This window comes from Scatophagus argus, chromosome 10, assembly GCF_020382885.2.
Source record: "Scatophagus argus isolate fScaArg1 chromosome 10, fScaArg1.pri, whole genome shotgun sequence".
NCBI lineage: Eukaryota > Metazoa > Chordata > Actinopteri > Scatophagidae > Scatophagus > Scatophagus argus.
Genome location: NC_058502.1, coordinates 8,717,301 through 8,723,300, shown reverse-complemented (window position 1 = coordinate 8,723,300; position 6,000 = coordinate 8,717,301).

The following is a 6,000-nucleotide window of genomic DNA, read 5'->3' as shown; positions in this document are numbered from 1 at the left end:
AAATTACAGGAAACACAGAAGGGATACAGCTGTAAGGTGCCAGACTCACTGTAGCTTGTGCTTGTCTATCTCAGCATCTTTTTTCACTCATACATCATCTTCTCTATCACATCTGAGTTAATCACCATTTTGACCTGAGCACACATATGTATGCCCGTAGCTCAACCCGTTATTAATCATTGAACTCATCAGAGTGATGCACTATGGATGCAAGCTCAAAATTGTTAAAGGGTGAAGCTGTATTCGTCTTTATTTTATACAACAAGAGACTCACATTTGCAGGAGAGTGTGTGATCACAACCCCCCCCCCAACCCCCACAAAATGCCCTTCTGCGTATCAGCCTCTCCAAACGTACTCTTCCCAAGGATCCATTTCACAGCCAGTGCTCTCATCCAGGAGATAGAGGGATGGGAGCTTTTTAAAACCTCCAACTATTTCACATAACAGAAGGAGCTGCTCAGTGATAAATCTTTTAAGCCAATGTCATAAAGCAAACTTTCACAGGTGTAGCCGGCAGCCCGGGTAGATACAGATAGCTCTGGACGACAGCTGGAATAAAACGGTGTGTATGTGTGTGTGTCTGTGTGGTTTTGTCTGTGCATTGTTGTGAAGCCCTAAAAACTGTCTGGGATAGTTTTCAAAAATTGAACAAAAGACAATCTAAAAATCTTGGACCAAAGTTCTTGCAGCCACTGTTGCAAGAAGGAGAGCTTGATGGTGTATTGAGAGAAAGATTACTGCAATGAAAACTGTGTAGGGGCAAAACCTGTACTTTACAATTGCACAGTACTGCAAGAATACATATGGCTACACACATGCACACACAACCTTATGGACTGGACAAAGGCAGTGCTGTCTCATCCTTTACGCTGTCCTGTCCTTATGAAAGCATAGTTGGTGCAATGTCACTTGCTCTATAATGAGAAAAAATTCCACATACAAAAATGGATACAGCGCATGGGAAGTATGCATAAGATGGAATGGGGGGTGATGAGCACAGTGAAGCATTGAGACTTTGCAGCAAACTCTTATTTTAGCACTTATTATTAAAATGATGAGCTGCAGAACTGAAGAACATACCATGTTTATGATGCACTCAGTTTGTATTGATGTCGCAGTGAACCTTATTTCTGAAGAGAAGGAGGCCAAAATAATAACATTACTTAACCATTTATGTGAATGGCGAGACATGTAAATACTCTACAGATGCACTTCAGCAATTATTTAGTTGACAGCTGACAAGAACGTAAGGCGATCTAAGCAAAGCTGCCTCTTTCTGACTGCTTTGCAATGGGGCCTAAATCATGAGTCAGCAGTGTTGTAGACCTGCTATTGCAAGGAAAATTGAGCCAACCTGCACATTAACATTCTTTACAAAGAGCCACATTTCTACAACATTGTGGTCACAATAAATCCATCATGATACTGTAGTTAAAGGCGGGTTTTTTTTCCCTCATACATGCAGCATTTTAGTATGAAGAACTGAAGGGCAATTGGAACAGACAACGTGGTCTGCCAGGGTACATAAGGAGATTTCAGAGGATTACTTTTGCAATTTTAGAGTCAATGCATTATTCATAATCCTTTGGATAGCTGAGGCCAAATCAGGGAAGGACCTCAGGTCATTAGCAGAGATATAGCTTCCTTTTGAGAAGAGGAGGAGGAGGAGGGAAAGACGACAAGGAGATTCACACTCAGCCATCTGAATATATCCATGTGTCGCATCAGCCTCTCTGTCGACCCGTCTTTTGTCTCGCCATCTCTGTGTATCTGACTTCCAACAATAATAAGTCAGTGAAGAGCTTTTCCTGATTCCTTTTGTGTGAATTACCATTTAGCTGCTTTACATGCTATACATGAGTGCGTAAGAAATTGTATGCGCTTGGAGGAGACTTCCTGCAGATGTGATTACCTTTTCAGCGGTGTGAGATTGGTATTTCTGACTGTGAAATAATATGATCCCACGTGAATCAGCCTCGAACAAATTCTTTTTATCCGTGGAACTGCTTCTGACAAACAACTTACGCTAAAATCAAAGTGCATACTAAGCCATGTTTCAGAACAAATATCATCCCCAAAGAAATGCAGCTGCTCCAATAGAAAAACTGTGTGTGAATTCATGACACAGCATACTATGTTGTTTTTATATAATGAGATTGAGCTAGTTGCTTTTCTTGTTTGTTATTGTTTTGGGTATTTTTTTCCTCATCTGGCACTGAATGCATTGCGGTGAGTGAAGTGACACTAGAAGCTGTTGGCATGCAGCTTATTTCCGGCTTTAATAGGAAGCAAGATGAAACGCAGTTGCCTCTAAATATATTCCATTTCATCAACAGTTTGAGCTGAGCGTTATAGTGGACAGTCTGCAAGGTGAAATACATGGCAGGGCTCCCAAGAAATACAACCTCATGGTTTTTATTATCATGCCTTGCCTGCTGTTGTCTGTATGTGTGTGTGTGTGTGTGTGTGTGTGTGTGTATGTGTGTGTGAGTGTGTGCCTCTATTTGTGCACACCCTATTTGAGATGCTGGCAAAGGCCTCTCTCAGAAATAGTGACAACGAGGCTCGACGCTCACACTAAGTGCACGAGATGGTGCATACGTGATATGATATGAAATGATGAGATGTACAAAGTTGTGCCCATATGCATGCATGTAGACACGAAAACAACACACAGCCATCATTAAAAAGTGTGTATTCTTTTTATATTAGACTGAGTTAGTCTTTTAGTCATCAGGTCAGTAGAACTCATGCATTGCAGATGGAGATCAACTGGAAATGTACATTAATCTACCATGCATTTCCTTTTACAGAGTTCATGGGAATAGTAAAACTGACATTAAGGAAATGTCTGTTCAGTATAAATTTCCCCACCAGGACAATCACATTGACGGATTTACATTGTCTCTGAATGACAAAATATGATTACTTTCAGGGAAGCTGTGGCACCACGAATAGCTTGCTTTTGTGTGGTAATAAATGATTCATTGGAGTTTATTTATCGCGTGGCATCTTGTCATATGAAAATGATTAACCAGCTCTTTCTGATGTTTCCTTTCAACCCTATCAGACATCGTTTCATTTCCTCGTGATGCTTGATATATTTAACGCCGAAACTATGAAATGTTTTTCATCACAGACGAGACGTAAAGTGCAATGTTTCTCATTTGATCCTGTGGATCATAATTTGAAACTCTACATGGAGAGTGACTATAAACAAACAGCACTTTACTGTGTCATGAAAATCATTTTTAGCTCCCTTGTGTGATCAAAGCAGTTTGTGAGCTGTTACATAATCAATATAAACCAAGCGATACCACTGGAAATATCCAAAAAATAATGACTTTGGAATAATGATTAAAAGTGCTTTGACTTATTTGTAACAATAAATGAAATGTTGTTTGTGAAAAATATTTTCATGAAAAATGTTTATGAATGATTTTCTGATCATAAACACCAATGATTGCAATACCTCAAAACAATTATTTTATTTTCTGTCATAAAAGTTTTCAAAAAACTTATGTATTATAAACATTATGTCAAAACAGTTGTTAGAAAAATAACACTTTTTGGAGACTTTAACACTCCAACCCTGAGGTGAAATCTTTTTCTCATTTATCAACATGTTCAAACAATTTTGAGCTACTTATTAAATTACAACTTTTAGTACGTAAAACAAAAAATCATGAGAAACAAAAAAAAACAAATTAAATATGTACCTTCTGACAAATGTTCATCTGAATACAGTACAGAGACAAAATATTTTAGGTTCAAACTGATGAAAATTCTGTCTTTATTTGTTTTGTAAAGATACACTCCTTCTGAATTTGATGCTTATTCCACAAAACAGGACTGTTTAGCACTGTGTGACATCATCTTTGCTTTTTGCAACACAAAGTAAGAATTTAGAAACAAGGACATTAATTGTTCAAAGTTGAAAGAGAAATTCTTCCCTATTCTTGCTTGATAAACTACTCCAGTTGCTCAAACCTCCGGGTTGACTTGATATTTTCTTGCCAAATTAAGCAGGAACGTCACCGCCTTCACGTTTATGTGTGAGCTACCCATGCTGTGGGCACTAACACACTAACATCATTGCTGCTGCACTGGATGGTCATAAAGATGGCCATAAAGTCCACGTCTTCGTAAGACAATTTGAAATGTGGATTCGTCAGACTGCAGCACATTTTTCTACGTGGTGATTGTGGATGTGGTTAATCAAGGGTTTTTGCTTTGTGTTGTGTGTTGCATTTCGAGATGAAAATCTGAATGACAGTGGAGAGAGAGAGAGAGAGAGAGGGAGAAAACACTGGACAATTTCGACAACTTGCTAGCAATTGGCTATAGGAGAAACATGACAGGCTGTGATTGGAAGAGAGAAGAATGACATATTGGAGCTTAAGCGATCACAGGAAAATGCTTGTCACTTAAAGGGAATGCGCAATGAGGTAGTTTTCGTGATTGAACTTTCACTGAGCTTCATTTCTAGATGCAGCAATGACCAGCAATATTCCTAAGTGTTCTGGTAGTGTAGAAATGTCCTTTAATTGTATCTGCTAGGAAGAATGTATTTTATGAGAATTAAAAACATAACTGTGAAAATACTTTTTGAGACTTTTGGTTCCCATTATTTTCCTACTTGGGATAGCAGACATCAGTAATGGCCTTGACCTTTTGTGCATGTATACATAAACAGAATGGACACCTCTAGCACAGTTTTTTTTTTCTTAGTTTCTTTACTTGCTGTTTATTTGCTTCTTACTTGTTGCTTAAATTCCTCACAACTGTGCATTGAGAAACACTGTTCTTAAATTGTTGGACTGTTTTTTTTTTTTTTTACTAAGTGGTGAACCTCATTGTTTGTGAAAGATTGAGCATTTCGAGCATGCCCCACTGAACCCATTTTGAAAACTGTTGCTGTTTGTATTTAACATCGCTTTTATTGCTCTCTTTTATTTATGTTTTAAAACAGCATCCCAACTGTTTTGGCATTGGGGTCGTGTTTGGGGTTGAGTTGAAGTGTCTTTGTGAGCTGTTTGTTTCAGAAACTGTCTGCGGTCTTTAAAATAAAATTGTAACAAACAGTGATCTGTAAACATTTAAAGTCCAAGGTCAGCTAACTCAAGTGGAACAGATTTATTATTGAAGTATGTACAGAGTTCATATTTAGTGTCTTAGCTCTGACCTCGTCACTCTGCACAGCACAGCAGAGACTGGGGAGGAATGATTATAAATGTCCCTCAAGGGACTTAGAGCCTACAGGTGGATTCGGGTGGAGGAGCCTAATATCAGCTATGATGTAGAGTCTAGCATGTGTGGGCCACAGCTGCTGTACGGTCATTTCCTCTGCTAGAGAGCTCAGACCACAAGGGGAATACATTATATAGTAAACATCTTCTACTACTGGGCAAAGCATCAGCTGCCCCACGGCTACTCCCTAACAAAACAACTCTAACCACTGTGGGCAAAGCACTGCAGAGAAATCTAAACACAGAAACTTACAAAAATATATTGAAAGGACCATGTAGGACTGATGACAAGATAACCATGAGTGGGTGGATATACAGCAAGCTTAAGGTTGGCCACGAGTGTATGAGTGCCAGGCAGAGAACAGGAACTCAGCAATTCAGATGTAATTATGATATAAAGGACAGTAAAGCGAGCTGTCACATAAACCCGTTCCCTCGTGTAAAGCTTAATATTATCTGTGTGGATAAAATGTAAATGTGTCCCACCTGCGTGAACCAAAAGAGACTTTCTGATGAAGCCAAGGGAATGGGTTGTGTGGCAGGCAGCAGTCTATAACCCCGTAAAAAGAACCGAACTTTGCAGTGATCCACTCTGACAGGCTGCTTCTGCATAGCAAAGACGAGGGCAAGGTTCACGGGTATTGTAGTATTTAGAGCTGTCTGCCATGCCAAACTGACACACCAAACATGGAATTCAAATTCAAACTGGTGGCCATGATATAATAATAAATTTATCTAGGAGATCCTTGT